At 41.9% G+C, this 24,208-nt stretch overlaps 2 long non-coding RNA genes across 3 annotated transcripts in view; both read left to right on the forward strand.

The window, feature by feature from the left end:
* Window positions 1-9,899: 9,899 nt before the first annotated feature.
* Window positions 9,900-24,208, forward strand: part of LOC122464558 — a 44,018-nt gene continuing 29,709 nt past the window's right edge. The window contains exon 1 of the long non-coding RNA XR_006288720.1: window positions 9,900-9,960. This is a non-coding gene — a long non-coding RNA (uncharacterized LOC122464558). The remainder of the gene's footprint in view (window positions 9,961-24,208) is intronic.
* Window positions 11,094-22,275, forward strand: LOC122464559. 2 transcript variants are annotated; one of them, XR_006288722.1, is made up of 3 exons: window positions 11,094-11,254; window positions 20,490-20,608; window positions 21,940-22,275. It is a non-coding gene; the product is annotated as an uncharacterized LOC122464559 (long non-coding RNA). The 2 variants fall into 2 exon arrangements; XR_006288721.1 differs by lacking the exon at window positions 11,094-11,254 and having other exon boundaries at window positions 20,068-20,608.

The raw sequence follows: 24,208 nt of genomic DNA on the forward strand, positions 1-24,208 counted from the left end.
GGGTGTACTTGCCCCCTGACATGCAGCAAAAGATTTAACCCAAATACTTTCCTTCCCTAGTGTAGTCCTGTTTACTTGAATCTGTTTGGCCCAGCTCTGCTGCAGGGGAAAACACAAATCTGAAAGATTACCTCGTAAAACACACAACATCCTTTTTCCTTGGTCAGCTCCCCCCTTATATTTCCAGTTATTTGGAAATGCTCTTTTGTCGGATGTGTAAACTGAATCCATGTTTCTGTATCAAGAGAATAGAAAACATGGATACCTAGAGCACATTGAAATGTGATCATTACTGGTCAGTCCTTACTTAGATTATTTGTGATAAATGCTTATCAACATGTAGTCTGGAAAAGCAGGAATTCCAAAACAAATAAATAGTTAGTTGCTACCAAATGATGGGGCAAAGTAGCAAAACATTTCCCATGAGTATCTGTTCAGAGTCTTAAACATATTCATATTGATTCTGATCAATCCCCCTTGTGTTTGTTTTTTCCATTAATATTCTAGTGATTGAGTCTGCTAGCAGGAATATTCAGTTATTTCCATTTTACAGCTGGGGAAAATGAGACAGACAGAGTAAAATACTCATCCTGTGAGGAAAATGAGGGCACTCAGTCCTTCTTAAAAGATGCTCAGTGTCTTGCAGGGTTGGGCCCTAAAAGTAGGTCTATACTGCAGCTGGGAACATGCGTCCCTGCCTGGGTAGACAGACGTGCGGCTTGCTCTGCTTGAGCGAGCACAGTAAAAATTGGAGTGTGGACGTTGCGGCATGGGTGATGGCTTGGGCTACCCACGCAACTACGGAGCCAGGGGATTGAGCAGGCTTGTACTTGGGTGACGAGCCCATGTGCCCGCCCATGCCCCAGCACCTGCTGGGTTGTTTTTAGTGCGCTAGTTCAAGCAGAGCTAGCATGTGTCCACCTCCCTGCACTGAGAAGCACCCTATCAGCTGCAGTGCAGACATACCTTAAGTGATTTGTTTAAGGCCATACAGTAAGTCTGTGTCAGACTGGGGGAAAAAAACAAAGTCTCCTGCTTCCTATGTTCCTTGTCCAGGCATGTTTCCCAGCTGGGGTTTTCCTAATATTTTAAATATCTCATACTGAAGACCTATTTTAAAATATAGTCCCATCCCCCCATTTTTAATACAGACTTTTTCAATATATGTTTTTGGGTTTTTTCTGTTTGAGCTTAGCAGGAAATGAAGAAAAATATGCACACGCACACATATATACATCTATAGCAGGAAGGTGAAAAAATGCAGGGTTACATTTTGGAAAGAAGAGAAATGGTGACAGCGATAGTAGCCTTTGAAGAAAATATGGGAAATGGCTGTTCTTTTCTGTGTCCGTTTGTTTTGGCAGCTGTGAGCACGCAAGTCCTCAGAGGGTTGCTAAGCAATGTTCTCCATATTTTCCCATCATAGGTGGAGTAACATCCATACGTAAAGTTATTCAAACGTTTTTATTTGAAAGGGTCCACTTTGGTGTCTTAGAATTGTATTAAACCTGTCCTCCTTCGGCTGTTGCTTGTCACGCTTGTTCTCAGTGTGAGTGTGATTCAGTGCAGCCATTTTCAAGCATGAATGAAAAAATGTTTATTTTTCTGCTGCAAAAAAATCTTTGCAACATTTCATTGAACAGGTACAGACCCCCAGCAAGAGGGGATGGAAACGAGATATTTGACAAGGCCCCAATTCAGGAAAGCACTTACACACATGACTTTAATGGGGCTTCAGTGCTTTACTGAACAGCATGTGCTTGAGGATATGTCTACAGTGGTGCTGGAGGTGTAATTTCCAGCTTGGACCGACAAACCTGTGCTTGCTCTGATCAAGCTAGTGTGCTAAAAAAGCAGGGTAGCCATGACTACAAGCACAATGGGATGGGCTAGCTACCCTGAATAGGTTACCTAGGGTTTGAGACGAGCTTGTGCTCAGGGTGGCTAGTCCATCCCAGTGCCAGTGCAACCATGGCTACACTGCTATTTTTATCATGTTAGCTTTAATCAAAACTAGAACATAGGAATGGCCATACTGGGTCAGACCAAGGATCCATCTATCTCAGTATCCTGTCCTCCAGCAGTAGCCAGTGCCTGATACTTCAGAGGGAATGAACAGAACAGGGCAATTATAGACTGTCATACAGTCCCTAAATTTCTGACAGGCAGAAGCTGGGAGACCCAGAGCATGGGGTTGTGCCTACCTGACCATCTTGGCTAGTAGTCATTGCTGGACCTATCCTCCGTGAACTTATCTAGTTCATTTTTGAACCCAGTTATACTTTTGGCCTTCACAGCATCCCCAGGCAATAAGTTCCACAGGTTGCCTAGCACAGATATGTCTACCCAAGCTGGAAATTACACCTCAGGCTCCAGTATAGATATACTATAAGTGTTTTCCTGAATCAGGGCCATAGTCCTAAGATCACAGATAAACCTTTTGGTGATAAGATGAAAATAGGTTCTGATTTGGGCTGGGGGTTTAAAAAGCACACTTTATGTGTATATACTCACTTTTATTGTCTAATAAAAAAAAGTTCTCTCTGTGTTTCATTAGTACTGCTCATGCATGCATATATAAATGGACTGGCAATTTTCTTTGAATAGACAATCTCATTATTCCATTGTGTTTGCACAGGCATGCAAAAGAATGTTGAGTTTTAATATGTCAACACCCTTGTGATATAGTCTTTGAGAATGTGTGTGGAAGAAGGTAGGGCTTTCAGAAAGCCCTGGCTCATCTTGGAGGAGACCTTGTTTTATTGTGAGCATATGTGGTGCAGAAGAGACCATTCTGCTTCTGCTTAGCAAACCGAATGGACGTATTTCACATGTCCCTTTTTTTAAAACCAATTGTGCTGGTTTAACAAGGTGGATCCCAGTTGCACAGACAGTTTCCTGTTCCTGTGCTGGGTTTATATAAAAGCTGTGGACCAATCAGGCTACAGCAGGACTGGAGTCCTCTGTCAAGGTTCAGCTTCTGCCCTAGCAACTGTCAGCTGGTCACTGGGTGGCAGGAGGGAGCTTCCTTGCTCCTAAGAATCCACCTTGTTCCTGCAGCTTGACTCGATTTGTGGTTCTGATTTCCGGTTTGTCTCCTGCTTCTGATCTCCTGGTATCCTGACCCAGCCAACACAGGGCTGGAGTCAAGAGACTGTGGACACTGGCTCTGACCCCGAGGTCTGGCTGTCTATGACCTGCCCAAGACACCTTCAGATCCTGATCCAATGCCTATTGAACTCAATGGGAGTCTGTCTAGTGAATTAAATAGTTACCGGAGCAGGACTTCTGTGCAGCCAACTGCAGTTCTTCCTTTAGCCAAAAGGAAAGAGTTAACTCCTGACTTTGACAATTTCTGGGCAGTGTCTATACACCCAGCCTGTCGCCAAGTACTACATACTCACTGAGCTGCTAGCATGGGGGTGGAGGAGGTGAAGTCTGTTTGATATCAGGATGTTTGGGTTTGCATATGCTTGCTCAGTTGCAATGCATAACAATCATTCTTGGAAGATTTTAGATTGCTTGGAAACTTGTCCAGCTTTTTCCATCTATTGCTTTGGAAACTTCCTTTAAAAATTGCTTGTTCTCATGACAGGCGCCGGATGGGGAGCTCTAGAGGCTGACGTCTTCAGTACACCAAGGAGAGGCAACTGTACTAGCTTTCCCTAATTTGTGTTGACCTTCTTCTGGAGGAAGCACTTCTAGAGGGAAGAGCTTAGTTCAGACTCCAGGCCAGCTGAATCCTGGTCTTCTCTACAGACTGCCGACTTGAGTTCCGAGCAGTGCCAGTTGTGGATACACAGTCCATCAGATAATGGTCAACTACCAGCGCGGGAAAGATCTGAACTGATGACCTAAAAGTGAAAGCATCCATATCCCATTATCAATTCCCTACCCCCAGACTCAAAAATATAAATAGATAAGTCTTAGGTCAGAGATCTAACAAGTTTTAGATTTTATCATCAATCTTAAAAAATCAGCAGGATTTGTGCTTTTGATGACATCTCTGCTTTTATTTCACAGTTCTGTATTTGGTATGTTGATGCTCTGAATAATACATTATTGCTGACATATATCTTTCTTGCTTTCATTCTGTGCAAATACTGAAGCTCTCTTCCCTTCACTGCAAATGAGATTTTTCATGATGTGAGAGTGAATGTGCAATTAACAGCCTAGCAGTGAAATGAGAGCTCGGTCAGCCTCTCATAACACAAATCTGTTCTCTTCTAATAGAATTCTCTGCTCATCGCATGCAGTATATATCCCAATGGAGGCTCCTGGGGGTCTAGCCTGGCCTACTTTGTTAGATCAAGCATGATCTTTACTCATTGCTGTAAAAAGGGTTTGAACACACCTTTGTGTGTGTTTAACCAATCCATTTTTGATTATATACCAGCCTCCAATGGTATATAAACCTTTGAAATCTATAATAGAAACCCAGGGCTTTCAATATATTAGCGTGCAAAAAACCAAGCTCTGAACTCATTTATCCTGTTGTAAAACCAGATTAACTCTAGTGAAATCAGTGGAGCGGCTCCAGGTATAAGGCTGGATCTGTTGTGATGCTGAGCACTCCTTGGGCTGTGCTGCCTGCCCTCAACTCATTGGGCATTGAAGGAACTCAGTATCGTGGAGAATAAGGCCCTCGCGCTTTTGTAAATAGATCAGAACTTGGCTCCATAACAGCAAATGATACTTTAGCAGGACGGACTTTGTCATAAAGTTGAATTTCAGTCAGTCTACTGGTATGAGCAGGAACCGCTTACATTTGCGTTGTTCCTATCCCTACTCTATGCATGTGGACTCCTGAGAGTGTGTTCCCTTCCCTCCAAGAAGCCTCATTTAGGGGCTTATTAGCCTTGTGTAAAACTGTTAACTTTTTATTTAAACTTTCTTAGGTTGCAACCTCCTCTATGGAAAAGGATTAGTTATAACTTTATTTTCCTAAGCATACTAAATCCTATAAACAATGACTCTCTCTCTTTGGGGTGAAATTCTCCTTTCCAGCACAAAGCTCAGATAATCAGGCTTCGTGTGGGGCTCTGTCCAGGAATTGTGGGGGCAAAGGCAAAATGGCTACTGCTCCAATGTGTAGAATAAAATAATGGCACCTACCTGACGCAACCGATGGTAGGACCCGCAGAGTGGTGGACAACTGCAGAAGGAAGGAAGGGGTGGAGGAAGCACACACTGAATGCAAGGGTGGGCCCCTCTTTCTCCAGGAGCTCTCCTACTGGCCAGCCAGAGGGAGAGAGGAGCTGATTGGCTTCTCCTCTCCCCACAGCCCTTCATTAATTTAAATCCTTGCCTGCATCTTTTGTTTTGGGGGTCAGGAAGGAATTTTTTCCTTTGGGGCCACATTGGCTGAAACCTGGTGGTATTTTTTCACCTTCCTCATCATGTATCATGCAGGCTAAGTAGGGATAGGGTTGAGAAATTGCTAATGTTGATGTGTAAGAACGTTTAGTTCATTGCAACTTGTGGCCTGTGACCAATGCAGATAAAAAGCCAAAAGGGCCAGTGCCCAGAAGAGACCTAGGATTTTGCTGGTGGACCTCGTGCCTATGGAAAGAAAGAAACCTGAAGTTTTCACAGACAGAGGTCCCTCTTTGGTATCTTCTGTCTCCTTTGCAGTGGGAGGGTGAGAGGATTCAGAAGAGTGAGCCGAATCCCAGGGATAGCCTGAGGACTTATGGTTTATATGGTGGGAGCCTTTAACACCTGCATGGGACCCATTTATATACCTAGTATGTGGGACATGGGGCAGGTGGGACCCCTCCCATGTGTTAAATTAATAATATTGCAGCCTGCTGCTTAAATCCATATTTCTGTCCCCATTCACTTGTGTGTCCTAATCAACAGCGGCTACCCCTCCTCATCTGCTAGGGTGGTAGCATCAAGGCTGGCTCATGGGCAGCCTGTGGGCATGGAGCGAGCAGCTCCGTGTCGGGGCTGAAAGCCAGGGATCAATTCAGGGCTAGGGCAGGTCAAAACCGAAAGTCAGAGTCCAGTACAACATTGAAAGCATGAGGCAAGAATCAGGGCAGGGCCAGGCTATGGTTTTTCACTGGGGTCAGCAATGGTCTTAAGCTGGAGACAGTAAATCAGGATCAGGGTCAGGAGCTGAGCCTGGGTCAAGAGCCAGGAGTCTGGGTTCAAAGCAAGTTGCAGCCAGCAGTGTCTAAGGCAGAAGCACATCAGAGATCTGTGTTGCTCAGACAACTCCTAGAGATGGCTTTCTGGTTTATATGGGGAGTGCCTAATGGTGGACAGAGCTGTCCCTAGGGGGTCTGGGCAGCAAAGGGCCAGCAGCCCAGAGCCCCCAAACTTTCAAGAGCTAAGCAGATCCAAGCAAGCATATCTATCAAACTGAGGAGATTTAAACTTCAAGACACCTTATGAGAAATGGAAAGGGAGGTGGATATTTGTTGCTGTTTTTAAAATTAAACAGGCAGCTAGTATTGTTTTTAAAATTTTATGAAGAACAAGTTTAAGCTTTGTTGTAACGTGCGTTGTTTGCCTGGACTGCTCAAGACCTGAACGCTTGTGTAGGAGGGATACTTTGAATTTGCTTCTTAAATACCTTCATGCTGTTTCCCATCTGATACTCCTCAATGAAACATAAGAGCCTTGTCTTATAACAGGCTTATTCAAAGTGATACAAGATACGAAGGTGAGATCTTGGAAGAGTGTTGCCGTTTTCATAATGTAATAAATACTGTAATGATAAATAATAATAAATAGTGTGTAATCATGTCATAAAAACAAATTTTATATTTACGAGATCACTGCTTTTATAATTTATATTCAGGTAAAGGAGAAAATCCCTGGAAATATTCATTTTTAGGAGTGGGTTCGTGAGACTTGACATTTTAGTGAAAGGAGTTCACAGGTGGTTAAAGTTTGGGAACCACTGCTATAGGGCTTAGCCACTTAGTTCTCTTGGTAACATCCCTGACTAGGCCCCTGGTGGTGATGAGGAAACGGTGCCTGGCTTGAACCCCACCACACCCTGGCTGGATCCGCATTGGCACAGCTGTCATGGCTTCTTTCTAGCCAATGACCAAAGCTTACCTGTGAGCCAGGATGAATGTGAGGTGCCATACACAGCAGTTGCAGATGCTTCAGTGGGAGGTTTGTCTGCCCCTGCCCCCTGTTAAAAATGCAAAACTATTGCGAGGCATAAGTGGTTGTGTAGAGCAGTTGTGGCTGTACAGGTCAAAAAGATCACCCTCTGTACTGGAATGTGGTGATGGGTGTGAAGTTTCTGGACTGCAGGGTCGAATAGGCAGCAGTAGCTAACAATGGCCTCTGTTTGCTGCAGTGTTGCATCTAATCAATCTCGGAATAAAAATAATTGAATAGTGTTATAGGAGCTCTCCTTGCTTCAGTGTGAAGAACACCACTGTGATGAGAAAGGCCTTACATGAACCCTAAATGCCATGAGGCTGCTGTAACTTAGACGGAGGCTGAGCAGGGCCTTGGCTATCCCAAAATCTGGGAAACACAGAAGCTATCTTTCCACCCCCAGCTATGCTTCTGCTGAAAGCACTGTGTTGGAGGACTGAGAATAGGGGCCCTTGGATCTGAATTTTGATCTTGGGAAAATAACTAATGTTTCACCTCCACTTCTAAATTTTCCACAAATTCTGGGGCATGACGGAGTGCTGGATTTAGCCCAAAGAATGCTCGATGTGTGAGAAGGTCATATATAAATCTGGTCAAAATGTTGTTGAAACTTTTTTTCTTTTTTTTTTCTTGATAGAAAAAGGGCTTTTCAATAAAATGAAAATGTTCATTTTGGTCACATGTTTCCAGTTTTTGGTTTTGATAACCAACTGTTACTGAAAGGGATTTCTAAAAGCTGGAAAAAAATTCTGTTGGTTTTAGTTTTTCTTTGGAAAAAAACAAAACATTTTTATCTTTTAAAAAAAAATCAATTTTTCAAAAAATTTCCCACCAAAAATAGTTAACGTTTTTTGACCAATTCAAGTGATAGAGTTTACTTGTCTCTTCAGAATGCTCCCATATTCCTGATCAAGAAATCTTTGGGAATGAAGTCCCTCTGTCTGTGATTTCATCCCATAAACTGAACATGCACTATAGTCTCAGTTAACTCAAAGTCCAGTTAGTGTACTGAAGCCAAATCCATTGAAGTCAGTGGAATTTCAGGTCCATCTTCTGCCCTCACTTGTAGAGTTGATCATGTGAGAAATCATTGCCATGCTAGATAGCCCTTTCTCTTTGGACAAGCTGAATGGGCTTCTGTTAGTTTTCCAGTTGTGCAGCTGTATTTCCAGTACAGTATGTTGTGAAAGTCACACAGAATGCCTCAACTGTGTGGTGTTTTGTCTCAAGAAACAAGAACTTAAAAAGGAGCAATTGGCACCACTTATTCCTCTTCACAGGGTTGCCATCATATAGTAAGTTATGGTGTTTATACATGAGTTTGGGGCTTTGAAGAAAAATAGATAGTGCCCTTTCTTAATCTAGTTTGTCATATGCTAAAATTAAGAGTAGGTAATTTTTTTTTTCTTCTGACAAATGCTAAAGTAAGGATGAAGTTACATGCTGTAAAAGCTGAGCCAGCAATTCTCATCTGGAAACTGTTACAGCTAATGATAGATTCTATAGAAATCTCTAATCTATGAAAATATAGAACATACTGTACAACATTTGGGCAGACTTAAGTGAAGTCAAACAGAATCCCCAGACACTTTTGACACAGCTGGATAGAGGATTGTTTGTGGGGTGTGAATAAAAAGCTTAACCTTTGGTGGTGGCAATTTGCAAGTAGCACAAGTTTCAGAATAGAAGATGCGTCTACAATCCTGGCTAAAAAGACAATCTGAAGGGCTATGAAAAAATTCCACACACTGATGCCCCAAGTAATCCTTCTTAACTGCTGTACCAGCGCATTCTGGGATTCTTGAAACATCTATCCCATAGTGCCTAGCACAGTTGCTGGGAGCAGGGGCTTTTGAATCATTTCCAGATGCACGGCACTGTTCTATGGAATGGAGTTAGGAAAGTTGGTACAGCTGCTGTGTTTTTGGGTTCTGTCCAGAGTGGGGAGAAACTCATGTAAACTGCACCAGTTCAGCTGGAACTGAGCTAAAGACTTGCTCCAAGGTGTGTGGCAACTGCCTACTACAACTGGCTATTGTAAAATGCCTGGGGTAGCTACAGTGTACATGCAAAGCATTGTGCAAGTATTGCAAGCTCAAAGAGTCCAAAATAAATGTTTGGGGGTTTTTTGTTTGTGCTTTTTCTTCTGCTTAGTACAGACAGGATCTCTGTGCTTTGGGACCTCATTCTTTGAATACAGCCGGTGAGAAGAGGCCAGTCAGCCAGAAGACTAGTTCCTAGGAAGAGAGTGGGAGGTTGTGAGGAAGGAAAGAAAGCAAGGTTTTGTCTTTCCTGTCCCCAGCCCCAGTGGGAAATGTGTATAGCCAACTCCATGTAAAATCCTAATAGAGATGGGGCAGCACAGATTTTATCTCAGTGTAGCAAGTCTAAGTCAACTCTCTATATCACCCACTTGGGGTTGACTTCAGCTAGCTCCATTGAGGTAAAACTTCTAGTGCCCCATCTCCACTAGGATTTTACATGGAGTTAGCTTTCTCAATATAAAATCACACCTTTTTTGCAGTGAAGACCTAGACAGAGCAGGGTGAAAGTGCTGAAAGAAAACAAACAATTTTCTGTGGGCAAGTGATGAGGTGTGCAACCCACACCAACCCTGATAGGGTTAACAAGAGCTTGAGTGGCCAATTAGGTTACCTGGCATCACTTCCCAGAGGGAGGGGCAGGGCTAAGTAAGAGTGAAGCCCAGTGGGGTAATGCCTGGGGCACTATAAAGCCAGGAGGCTGAGAGCAGAAGGGGGTTGCAGGGGAAACAGGCTTCAGTCATTTCCTGGGATGAGGGAGGCTGACAGGGGCAAGGAGACAATCCATGGGGTGAGTAAGCCCTGAGATTGTATCATGGTGTAAGGAGTCTAGCAAGAGGCTAGGAGGGGGTGAAGTAGCCATGGGGAGTAGAGTACGATTCTGTGGTAAACCCAGAAACAGGCAAGGGAAGACAAAGAGGTTGGGTAGGAAGGAGTGCAGGGAAAGAGCAACAGCGATGGGGATTGAGCGGACATGGACGGCTGGTTATTGAGTTTATGGGATGAAATTTGGTGTAGTGGGTGAACCTGGGTTCCCCTGCTAGCCACTGGTATAGTGGCACAGAGCCCCAAGGTGGTGCTGAACTCCATCTGGAAACAGCATTTGGACAGTGGTCCTGTTGGACTTTTTAACCTGGTAAGGGGTGAACGAAATGGGAGTCTGGATGGAGGGCTAAATTACCAGAAGAGAGACTATTGCAGAGTGAGCAGAGAACAGAAAGGAGCACCTGATGCCTCATGAACTGCTTTCCCACATCTAGACATAAGGAGATGCACTAAGGGTGAGTTGGATGCTCTGTTACAGAGCACCAACAAAGGTTTGGCCCTGGCTGGAGTCAAGTAATCCATAAGTAATGCACCATCCCTTTCATTCCCTCTCCAATCACATCCCTCCCCCATATGATGAGAGAGAGAGAATTATGCACCTGTTTAGATGTTTGTAACAAGGCCTTCAGCGATACTGAGAGCGTGGCCACTTGGATGGAGGTGTAGGCATCTAGAAACAGGCAGGATGCTTGAAGTAAGATGTCAGGGGTGTAGTTGTAGTAATAGAAAAAAATTAATAGAATATTTTATTTAACCTGGAATCTTGTCTCAGAAGTCCTTCCTGATATATTTAATATAGCTAGGGTTTTTTTTATGTTCCTTATCACCTAGCATTTAGGACTACTGTGAAGGCTCCTACTAACTTTTTGGGATTCTTGAAAGAGAGTATTTTCTTGCAATGAATGTAGGGGAAAATGGAGTCCTGTTTCTCTTTAAATGGACATACACAGTACTATTGATTAGAAATAGGCCAAGTAGACATAGTGGAAAATTTAGAACAGGATTAGATTTAGGCTAGAATTCAAAGCTAGGGTTTGTAGTTGGGCAGCTGCCCCACTCCTGCAGAACAGGGGTTGAAAGCAGACCTGGAGAGGGCTGCAGCTGGGAAAAAGAGTGAAAGCAGCTGAAGGAGTAGCTGACCACAGTTGTGGCCAGCTTAATTAGGGCCCAGCTGGCCCTTATAAGAGGGCTGGGGGTGAGGAGCTGGAGGAGTCTCACTCTAGCCCTGGAGGGGGAAGGGCTAGCTGCCTGAGAGTAAGGTACCTGAAGCAGAGCAGTGCTGGGGAAAAGGGCAAAGGGAGCTGGGGAGCTCCAGCCTGGAAAACCCCCTGGTTGGTGAAGGCCTACAGAGGTATTGGGGCAGCCTGAGGGTAGGCAAAGGCAGCAGGTCCTACCCCTTTGCCAATGAGGAGTGATGACTGCAGTCTGCCCCAATGAGTGGGGCTAGATGATGACCAGCAGTAGCCACTGAGGCAAGGTGGGTTTAGAGGGTTGGGAGCTCCTCTAGGAGGGGAAGCCCAGAGTAACGGGGGTACTGCTGGGGGCAGAACCCTGGGGTAAAGAGGCACCAGGGTCCGGGAGGGACATGGGGCCAGAGGCAGGCGAGACACCGGCCTGCAGAGGGCGTGCCGTATGCTGGAAAAGAGCTAATTGCCAAGATGACCAGCAGGAGGTGCTGCATCCAGTGAGTCTTGCTTCGCTACAGGGTTGAAGACCAACCAGAACTAAGGTTCAGGTTTAGATTTGATGGTTCTGAATGACCATGAGCTTTTTTTTGACCCAAAAATGATGGAGAGCTCATGAGATCAGCTCTTCTAGCATGAATTTTGTCACTTTTGTCTACATCTAAAATGGATCTGGAAAATGGACCCTTTCTAGATGCAATCCACGCTCAAAATGGTGGGGGGGAAATTCAGCTCTGAGAGCTCGAACGTGTGTGTGTTCGTATTCAGAATTTGAGATTATTGTTCAAATCCAGATCAACTAATGATGTATAGAGATAAATGTCAGTCTGCTCAAAGATTTACAGAGGGATATAATACAAAAAGGAAAATGAATAAACCCTTTATTAAAGAGGTTACAGCTGCAATGTACACATTTTATAAATGAGATGCTTACTGGAAAATGCGACGCATGCTTACAACTGAAATTTGTGAAAGACTGTGTATGTCTACACTACAACGGCATAGCTATGGTGCTACAACAGTGCCACTGTAGGCCCGTACTGTAGACACTTCCAACCTTGACGGAAGAGGATTTTCTGACAATGCCGTTAATTCCCCTCTGAGAGGTGGTAGGTAGGTGAAGAAGAATTCTTCTGTTGATGTAGCTGCATCTACAGTGGGGATTATGTTAACCTAACTCTGTTGCATGGGGTGTGACACTTTTTCACAGCCCTGAGCAATGGAGCTAGGTTGATCTAAGTTTTAGGTGTCGACAAGGCCTTACTGTCAGTGAATCACTGAACATGATCGCTGTGAGAAGTTGCAGTGATCAACAATACATATCTCTCTCCTAATGGGAGTAAAGAAAAGTTCTCAGTTTTATGCTTCAAAAGGTTCAACAGGTTTCAGAGTAACAGCCGTGTTAGTCTGTATTCGCAAAAAGAAAAGGAGGACTTGTGGCACCTTAGAGACTAACCAATTTATTTGAGCATAAGCTTTCGTGAGCTACAGCTCACTTCATTGGATGCATACTGTGGAAAGTGTAGAAGATCTTTTTATATACACACAAAGCATGAAAAAATACCTCCTCCCACCCCACTCTCCTGCTGGTAATAGCTTATCTAAAGTGGTCACTGTCCTTGGAGAGTGGGGTGGGAGGAGGTATTTTTTTCATGCTTTGTGTGTATATAAAAAGATCTTCTACGCTTTCCACAGTATGCATCCGATGAAGTGAGCTGTAGCTCACGAAAGCTTATGCTCAAATAAAAAGGTTCAACAGTTTGCCCAAATACAGTGTGTTCTATATCTATCCCTAGTCAGTAATCCGAATTTGGCTACAGTGTGCTGTATTAAAAACATCCAGATGAAATTTTCTCTAGAGCTGTAAAAGGTTCTTCTCCTGCAGTTTTGTTGGAGGGGGAAAGAAATCTGAAACAATCAGATTGTCTAGTGCTGGATAACTACTCCTGCCAAAATGTTTAACCCAGTTTAGCACGGGACTAGATGAGGCAGGGCAAAGGAAGGCTTAATTGCTGTCCATTTGGCCCAAATGTTTGAACTGTGTTTTATAGCACAATCCAGTCACCACTATTTCTTTGTATTTCTGGGAAGTCTTCTATTTTCAGTGGCTTTACTGTTGCTTTGTACCACATATGGAAACAATACTTTGCATGATTAGAAATATCAATCTTAAGCAAACGATACTGGCAAAATTCAGTATTTGATATGTGCAACCTTCAAAAAGGCCTTTTCATCATCAAAGTGACACTCACAATATTAACACCTCAACCACAGAAAATAGTCAACCCCGGGGGGGAAACCAAAGGGGAAAATACCCAAACCCCACCAAAATAAAAGTAAATTAACAATTAAACCCCAAAACACAAACCATTCCCCAAGCAGAGCACTCCAAAATGTGAGCAGTGGCAGAGACTCGACTATTGCTGTTTATTTTTCATGAGTGGCACTCAGATACTATGCTGATGGGCAGCTGTACAAAAACCCTAAAATAAATAGATACAATATAAGGACCGAGGCATTACAGAAATGTATACATTTGTCCTGCATAAAGTTCCTCAGGGTACTGACAAGAACTTCTTGTTAATACATACTGTATTACTTAAATTTCTTTTTCTAGTTAGCTCTCTTTTCTGCTTCTGCTAATGCAAAGAGTTAGTTGTGGGTGGCTCTGATTTTGTTCATGTGTAGTTAATTTATTCCATGGCTTGAGAAGTGCTGTAGTTTATGCTGATGGCCATCAGGACCAGATATGAATTATAAATCCATACAGCTTATTTTTCTGTCATTAATGTAATGTTTGTGAAAGGCCGTGGATTGAAAGAAATAGAGACTTCGGTTCTTACTCTGCCACACTCACATAGTAGGTACCGCAAAGGCAGGGACTGCACAACATTCCCCATTCTGTGCCAACGTTCTCAATATCATTGAAGCAGTGTGCCTACTTCCTAGGAACTCAGGAGACCTGGGTTCAATTCCTGGCTCTGCCGCTGGTTTTCTGGGTGATTTTGGGCAAATAACTTTTCCTTCCTGTGCCTCAGTCTTTGATTCTATAAAATGGGGATAATGATTCCTTCTTCCTTTTGTAAACCACATTGAAATCTACTGGTGAAAAGTGCTATATAAAGGCTAGGTATCATTGTCTCATTAATGTAATTCAACTCTGACATGGTTGAACTATCTCTAGGATTCAAATCATTCTGTGGGATATATGCTTTATACAGTATAATTGTTTCTTCACATGAATGGTTTGTTTGTTTTTAGCATGTACGCATCTGGCCTAAGCTGGGATACTTTCCAGCTGCTGCCTTCCTAGGAGTGCATTGCAAGGTATTATCTTTTGGTTAGTAACATTGTTAAAATGCATGTTCTAGCTTGCTTCTGTGTTCAATTTAATTAATCTGGAGATAGAGCTGTGCAGAAAAGAATTGCTTCTGAGCATTATCATTATTTATTTATTATTAATTTATATAGCTTAATTAAATGTGCACAGGTCTTTACCGCTGGTCAAATGTACCAGAAAAAGAACACGATCCCTGCTCCAAGAAACCTGCGAGCTCAACATCAATGGAGTTGCACTCATGTAACTGAGAACAACTTTGGTCCTGTGTTCTGCGGATGAAGCATTAGTGGGTGCTGGAGGGAGGGGGACATGCACCAGTGACTGAAAATTTCGATCACGTAGCCTGCTGTCTCCTTTGAAGTTTCACTGCAGTTGAAGCAAAGTTCTTTTGAATTTGAAAAGTTACTGTAAAAGTATCCCAGACACTGGCACAAATACGTCCCAATGCTAGCTCTGTGTGGATGAATTTCACAATCTGCCACAACAACAGCTGACATGAAATATGCCAGCCAGCTGGAATGTGAGTTGCTGTGAGAAGACAGCAAATGCTTGATTAGGATAGCAGTGCTGGGCTGGGGGAAAAGGCTAATGCCAGCACCTCAACATATCAATTGTGAAAAATTCCTGATTTTTGGTCCCTTTGATGTGGGTACGGTAGCTGTGTCTTCTGACCCTCTTTTTGTGTGATCACATTAGACTGGAGAAGGGTCCAACCTACTTTATAATGGTCTGAACCAAAAGCTCACATCTAAACAGTGCTGAACTCTAGACTCCAGCCAGGTCTGAACTTTGTGTTTCACATCCATCTCTACATTGTGCATTTTTGCAACCACCTGAGTCTGCTAAGGAATAACTTGGAAGAAAATGAAGGTCATTATATCATTTCAGATATTTAGCAATAAGGATAAAAGGTCACTTGCAGAAGTGTGAATTCTGAACTAATTTATACTCTGAAGGCAAAAGTGCACCATGGAGGTATAAGTGAGAACAGAGTATGAGTCCCAGATTTTACTTTGAAGAGGAAAAAATGTCGCCTCGTGAACGTATCTTATTGAAAACCAAGGCAGATAGATAAGCCAGTCTATAGCCATTTCTAGCTGCAGACAAGTTATATTCTTGTACCATCAAAAAAGAGAAAGCACAGGAGAATTTTGCTATCTGGAAGTGTTCTGATCAGAGCACTATGTTTGGTCCCACAAGATGGTAGCCGTAATAGCTGATAACAGAAGTTGGGTTAGTACAGTCGGGAGAGACACCCAAAAATTGTCACACCAGACTTCACTAATTTAATAAATCTGATGTTCCACAGGGGCATCAACCCTTGTTGAAGAAAGTGACTAAAGCACTCCTTAAATCAGACTGGATGAGGACATTGCTTTCATTTTTCATGAGTCAACATAAAAAAAGTGTAAAAGAAACAGCAGGGGGGAAAAGGTAAATACACACCTTTCTAAAGTGTGTTAATTGTGTTTGAGGGGGTTATTAAAAATACTTAGCACATCTATAACATGTTATAATTGCAGTGCTTGACATAGTGTTTTTCAGTACCATCTACCATGTGACTGTGCCATAGGAAGCTGAGCAGTTATGCTAACAATGGTATAATGTGACTTTTTAGTATGAATACAGGTAGCCAGGGATCAGGGAGGAAGTAAGTGTGTGTGTGGGGGGGGTGGGACAACAGATTGCACATGCGCTTATTAAAAAGTCCTGAAATAATAATCATATTAAAGCAAACAATGTTTCTTCTGTCTCCCTCCTATCTAACATTCAAACAGAACAATCTAAAGTGAGGCCCATTACAATGTACACTTTTAAGGGCTTTTCTGTCTGTGTCTTTCTGGAATTGTGGAGTACTTCCATATGCTGTTACCAGCCTCAGTCATCTGAAGTTTAGACACTTTGGTGATAATTCCCACCATTCACACAAGCATTTTATAATTTCACAGAGACAGGCAGGGGCCCTTATTATGGCCTTCACATAGTATTTCTACAGCTCTTTCATTCTGAGGACCACTGTGAGATCTCTCCAGGCAAGGTTCTGTACACCTCTGGTAGTCCACAAACCACAGTCTGAGAACCATTGCTGTCGATTAATGTTCTATCCCTTGTTTTCATCTACTCATAATCTGTGAAACAAGAGTCTTTTGAGGCTGAACTGCTCCATGTTTTGTTTCAGCCTAGAGCTTAAGGTGGTGGGTTTTGTTTTGTTTTTTGTTTTGAGATATTAAAAAATTGAAAATAGGTACAATATGAGAAACTATGAATAGAATAGAGAGATGCAACCCGCCCTCATCAGCCAAAAATCTGGGTTATCCTCATCCCTTCCTATGGTTATCTCAGAGGCATGTCCCTTAAAATAACTAAATAAAAATTGTCTTGTGAGACTTGGATTTAAATAGCAGTTCTGGAGTTAAACATCCTGGATGACACACGTAGTGGAGAAAAATCTGACTCTAATGGTACAGCATTTCTTCATCCATTCTGATATCTCCGCCAGGGTCTTTTTGAGGTGAAGCTCTTAAAACTGATGCCACTTGCTGCGTTTTAGACCATATTCAGTAACAAGGGGGTGAATCTTCTCTTTGAGGGAAAGTAAAATCTTAGAGCTTTGCTTTTGAGTGACATTCATCCTGGCATTGTGTAGTGTAATGCTGCATTAATTCCCATCAGCTCCTGGTACTGCAGTCTCAGTAATATGGTTAACAAAAAGAGGATCTACAAAAGGAACAAGGTAGGGCCCAGGCAAAGTTGGAGGAATCTCCTGAGTATTTTTTTTTTTTATTATTGTTCATTATTTTATTTTTCTTCAGGCCAGGTCCTACAAAGTTTCAAATCGGTAACTTCTAAATGAGTTAGAAACCTAAAAACCTGAATGCCTAAAGTTAAGAGCCTAAATCTCTATATTTAGAGATCTAAATAAGTGACCAATAATTTTCAAAACTTCTGACCGCCTAGAACTTCTCTAGCTTAGGCACCTAATTGTAGATTTATGAGCTCACCTTTAGCCATCCATTTTTGAAAATCTTGGCAAACAAGGAGGATAGTGATTCCTACTAATTATAAATCCATCTATAGCCAATTTTTTTTAAAAAGACAATATTGGGTTAACTGTGGTATCTGAGCATCTTCCTGTCTATTTATTATTTAATATTTATATGTAGCTCCTTAATGCCACAACCAGGTTGGGCACATTATGGTAGACTCTGTACAAACACCTAATAAATGACAGTCGCTGCCCCCAACAAGTTCACAATCTAAAACGCAACACTATGACAAGATTGAGGGCTTGTCTAAATGGTGGGGAAATGCATTCTATGGAGGTGATTTCTAAACTCTACTAAAGTGTTGCACATGGATTGGTCCATATAGTAACAGCAGTAGACCTGCTGATGCTCACTAATGGTTCCTTGCATGCTTCAATGTAGCATTCTTTCAAACAGCACTATGTTAAAGTACAACAGTAGGGTTTATACTGAACAATTAATGTGCAACACTCTAGAAATCGCTCCCTTAGAGTACGTTATGCCAGCATGTAGACAAGCCTTAACAGTGAAATCCAAGTATTTGACACTATTGCTCTTCCCAGTGCTAACAGAAGTTCAGTGTTAGAATCTGTGGGATTTTTTTTTTTTTAATATAAATTTCCCCACTGTAGGCACAGTTTAAGGTTAGGCACCTAAATAAATGTTAATGAATTTCAAAGTGCTGAGTGGTTTAATGGGTCTCAGTGACTTTAATGGGAGCTCTATGTGCTCAGCTGAATCAGTGTTATTGCCAATGGTTTTTTTTTTTTCTTATAAATGTCACTAGTGTTGACAACATCTTATGCCGCCAAGTTTGAAAACTTTGCCCTATCTTTATTTGCTAATCCCCTGCAAGAGTTAATTGCTTTCATATGGCATTGAAAAAGCAGGATGTGCTGCATACAGTCTATCTGGTGAGAGTTAGAGCACGTAAACATTTCCTAAAAGCTTGTTTCCTCTTTTGTGGCTGTTTTCTGTTCTTGTTGGTGTGAATTCATTTTTCAGTTCTCTTGAATAAAGATGGATGGGGAAGAGAGAGAGTGGTTTGTCTCCAAACTTCCCCATGTCTGATGAGAAAATCTGCTCATCTAATAATCCTAGGAATTGGGAATTAGGAAAGCCTTTAGGATGCTTTCTATAAACATACAGCAGGAGTTGTCACATTCCTTCATAGGAAAGCAGTGTTGTCTATGATTAGAGTACTGGGAGTGGGAAAAGATGGTTTCTAATTATGCCACTGGCTTGCTTGGTAACCTTGGGCAAGTTACTTAACGTCTGTGCCCTAGATGCTCTATTTTCAAAATGGTGAGAATAACCTTTCTCCATCTTTGTAAAGTGCTTTATCTTCTGATGAAACACATTACATAACTCTAAACTATTATTACAATATTATTGTCCTACTGGATCAGCTCAGTGGTCCATCTAATATGACATCCGGCAGCAGTAACTACTTGCTGCTTCAGACAAAGGCACTCCGCTTACTTGCCACCACACGAAGGGCAGTGAACCAGATACACAATGCTCATGCTCTGAAGCCTGAAATTTGTTTACTCATATCATTATATCAACATACATAGTTACAAATGTTATCAGTGGCCATAACATTATCCCTCCCTTTCAAAGATCCAGCCGTGTGCCAATTTAATTACATACCATGTATGCAATTTTTGGTTCTATATTTGAAATTTTCTTGCTTAGCTTGTTGACCAACTAATTATTTTAATAATATCTACCTACCCTTCCTAGGTGTGTAGTGTGTAACTGTTCATTCTCTCTCTCACTTCCCCTATATTTTGAATTGCATTGAACAATCAAAAAAGTTTTAAAAATACATGCACTAAGTCCCTGATCCAAAACACAATTCAGTCAATGGGGATCTTTTAATTAACATCATTAGGCTAATTGTGAAAGGTAAAGAAAGAAGAGCATATCCTGTACATGTTCTGGTTTCAGTGTCAAAGACCTGTACAGATTTCCAAAATTTCCAGTAAACCTAGCCAGAGTTTGGAGTAAGCCTTATTGGAACAATGGACTAGATTCTGATACTCTTACTCAGAGTAAGAGTCCCTTATTCTGTGAGCAGTCCCATGGAAATCAGTGAAGCCACTTATGGAATAAGGTGCTACTCAACATAATAATCATAGCAGAATCTGCCTCAGTGGGGCAAATCTCTGAGCAAATTTCAAGTGAACCTGGATTGATTCATGGATGTGCAAAGAAATCATTAAACTCAGGAAGTTTAAATGGAGCTTTTCTCCCACATCAGGGAAGACTCGGCATTTGAGCTGAATACTCTGAATGCATCCGATGAAGTGAGCTGTAGCTCATGAAAGCTTATGCTCAAATAAATTAGTTAGTCTCTAAGGTGCCACAAGTACTCCTTTTCTTTTTCTGAATACAGACTAACACGGCTGCTACTCTGAAACCTGTCATTTGAGCTGTGTTTCTCTTGTGAACCAATTCAAACTGAAGGTAAAGAAAGGTTTGCATGACAACCTGAGACAAAGCTACAGATTTCCCCCAAACTCTAGTTAATTGACCACTGACTTAATCAGACCTGGAAAAACAAGTGCAAATTATGGCCAGAAACAGCTCCTTGAAATAATTGCACAGAATCTGTGTCCTTTGAGGGTTTTTGGTATTCTCTAGAAATAGATAGCAAGCTAACAGCCATGACCCTCTGACCTCACTTTTTCTGGCAAAGAGCAGCCCAATTGTTGTATATTATAAACACCACTTCCTATCCTCTTCCTGTGTGCTGACATGTTTTCCCATGGCAGGTCACTGCTGTAAGCATAGGTCTGCTTTCCTCAAGAAAGAGGCCCTTCCATAATTTATGAAACTAGAGTCCAGCTGGCAAAATAAACACATTCTGGAACAGGTGATGAAAAATGTGGAAGAGCCTTTGTCTGAAGAGCACATTATTTTATGTTGAACTTTTAAGGATGTTTCTGAGGAAATGCATGTTGCATCTACATGAGCACTGAAAGAGTTCTTCCCCATTTGTATTCCTGAGCTTGAGAAAGCAGGTGTGGTGTGCCATCTTATTGCAGTGGACACAAGGTACGTATTCAAACCAGAACCAAAATCTAGCTTTGAGCCCATCTCTATTCTCCATTGCCCTCTTAGCTGTTTACATGGATGGGATATAGGAGAACACTTGTTTACTACTTTCTGGCTCTTTTTTTATTTCTTGTTGTTTGAAAGATGATGGTGGGTTTTTTAAAAAAATCTGCTTGAAAGATGCTGTGCATTTGAGACACTGCTGGGGAGGAGGATCGAAGTACCGGGGATTTACAGCTCAAGTTATTGGCTGAATAGAAGAGAGCAGTCCAATTTTTGACTGAGAATTGAACCCTTGACATTTAATCTGCTGGCATAAATCCCTGGATCTGTGGTATGACACATGCCCCTCTTTTATTCAAATGCTGGATAAAGGCAATTGCATACAATGATTACACTTGGGGTGGGGGGGAAGCATCTTCATTTGGAATGCAGTAAGAAAGGAGATTATTGTAGAGACTGACATACCACTCCTGTTTCCTGCTGCATGGGGCCCACTTGAATCCACTTCGTAATGTCAGGCTTCTGTCATCTGCTTTTGCAAATACTTCAATGTAATGATCTCTTTTCTGGGACAAAAAATAAATTGAGATTCTTCCCACTCTTTTCAAATCGCTGTCCACGGCATAATCCTTAGCTCCAATGCTATTTCTTCTCTGACTAAAGATACTTCCTCTGTGGAAAATGCTGATATTTTTACATTCTTCTGGGCAAAATTTCAGCTAATTTCTACTCAGTTCAGTGATCATTTACCCAAAGGAGGAAAAAAAACAAACCTGGAAATGGGTATCTTAAGATATTTCTCAACTTGAACTTCATAAATATGACTTTGATGGGGTGCACAGACCTTTTGGTGTCCCCTGGAAGGGACCCTAAAGTCTTGCCGCATCCTGCCCCAGTGGGTCTCTAAAAAGGTCTTGCCAAGCCGGACAATGGCCTGGGGCTTGAGGAGTTAATTCACAGCCAGGAGCAGCTCAGGGAGGCATTCCCAGCTCAGAGCTAATTTGGTGCAGATGAACCAACATCTTTAAACAGTGTGTTTCTTTTCTCCAAAGAGACGCAGGTGAAGGAATTGTGCTGCCTAAAATTTGTGATGCTCTGGGGAAATACAGGAGCTACTCTTTGGCTTGCACTTGACTTCATGCTTATTGTTGGTAAATATATGCAGAAGAAATGCAACTACAGACTTTTGCCAAGTTGATGTCAATTTGGATTAAACTAGGGCCCGTGCAATAAAACCGCAGTCCACAAAAGATGACTTGTTCAGACCTGAGCCTCTATTGTCCTAGCCCTAGCAAGCCACATGACAATGTGCTTTTTTATATTGGCAGGTCAAACTCCTCTCTGGTGTAATTCCATTTGACGAAAGGAAGCTTTGAAATATGTCTTGAAATCAACTCCAGGAGTGAAAGATAGACACTTGCTTGGTTACTGTGCATGTAACACTGGTCAACAGAAATAGATGAACCCATTATCCCTTTTTAAAAAAACTAAAGATCAATGAATGCTAATGCATTATTTACTTTATTGTTCTGATGGAGGCTGGGTGAAACCTTGTTAAAGCTGGTGGGTTTGACAGCTGCCCTTCATTCAGGATAAATGTAAGAAGCAGGAATACTGTTACTGAAACAAAAGGAACCACCACCCAAAGCACAGGTCACATTCAAGGCCAGTCAGAAACTCTGTGGGCGGAGTGGTTCCACTGGGTATTGTTTGATGGGGCTGTATGCGTCTGGGAGCAGACGCAGCCCAAAAGCCATGCAGACAGCAAGAAAAGCACTGGAAATGTGATCCTGAGAGAAAGCAGTGAGAGGACTCTTTGGGCAGAGTGTTGTCTAGAAAGACGCTTGGAGCTGTGAGCAAAGAAACTGCCTCCTGTGATTCCTCTTGTGTTCATGGAAACAGGACTTCATGTACATTCTCTGTAAATAAATAGAATTGTAGCAGAGAAATACCTGACTCCATCTTCCATTTCTTCTACTAATGGAAACAACCAACAAGACTGAATATTGGCAAACCACTTGGGCCAAAAGGAGTAAAAATATTATCACACAGAACATCGTTCTGTGTGTACTTCTGATCAAAATTATATTGTCATTTCAATCAGCAACTAGGGCTGGATCCTAAAACCTGTGTAGGATTTTTTTAAAACTCGGGGAACATAGAGATGTAGCCTATTAGATGCTTTTCAGATGTGAATTTACTGTGGAAGTAGATGGGAAGTAATTGTCCTAGGATCCCAATTTGGTGACTATTTTCTCTTAAGTCCGAAGCATGACCTCTGCACAAGTTTTAGGACTTAGACGTTGGTTAAAATGGTGATACAAATTTATACTTAAGCCCACAGATTCTCACGCAGCCTAAGCTCCTTTTACACTGCTCTGGCAATAATTGACAATTACATCCACTCTAAGGCTATGCACACTGCCAGGATCGTGGGACCTTAGTGTAAATGAGAATCCTACCCAGCGTTATCTAATGGATGCAGTGATGATGATACATTTTGTTCCTTAATGCAAAACAAAAAATTAACAAATAAGTGATAAAACCCACCTGCTTCTATTCTCTTATGATAGGAAAACCAGTGGACAAATCTGTTGGAGTGGCTTTCAAGCATATAGACTTACACAAATATATACAATTTACTTCAGTGAGGTTGCACTGATACTAGGTCTGAATTTGGTTTTGTGCGTGGCGCGGGTTATACATGCACCACCAAGTCAGCTATAAAAAACCCTTCAGTTACCACATAGCCTAACTTTATTAAACCTTATTCTCCCTTCCCCCTGTACCTATCTATTTGTTTACTGCTGGCACTCCTTGTGTTTTGCCTAAAATTAAGGGTCTATTCTGCCACCTGTTTGAGTGAGTCATCCCACTGACAATAGGCCTACCTAGTCCTACGTGAGTAACAATTCCTGGGAGGAAGTAAGAGTTTGCAGAGTTAGGCTTTCAGATTGTAAACTCTTCATGGGAGGACCTACCTTTTTAAAATTTCTCTATAAAGCAATACTTTTGGACACTGTATTAAGAATAATAGACTGACACAGGAACCTGATTCCATTTCAACTCCCGGTAATAATTCTGTAGGGATGTTTGCTACTGTACAATTTTTAAAAAGCTCTTTCAAAGCTGACAATTAAAAAAAAATAACAAAAAACTAAGCCCTAGTTGACAGTAGAACTTGATTTCTTTCTCTGCTTGTGGTGAGTTCTTTAAAATGACTTAGCCAACAACTGAAGGGTGAGATATAATTGAAGTCCAATAGGAGTTTTGCCTGAGTCAGGACCAAGCAGGGACAACAGCATTCAGGATATAAACTGAGATATTTTGTTCCGTAATCTGTTAGGCAAGATTGTCCTCATCTTCCCATCTAATTTACACCCCCCCACACACACAAAGTTGTATAACAAAGAACGAATAATGCATATTGAAAAAAGGCAAACTAGTACAAATATGGGTGATAGCCATGATGAACAGGGCTTGCTTGATTCAGCTTCCCCCCACCTCTCATTGCTTTACATCCTTATATCTGAAGTCTGAATTAGACTTTCACTGACTTGGCATCTCCCTTGGTCATTTAAAACAAAGTATGCATGC

This window comes from Chelonia mydas, chromosome 2, assembly GCF_015237465.2.
Source record: "Chelonia mydas isolate rCheMyd1 chromosome 2, rCheMyd1.pri.v2, whole genome shotgun sequence".
Lineage (NCBI taxonomy): Eukaryota > Metazoa > Chordata > Testudines > Cheloniidae > Chelonia > Chelonia mydas.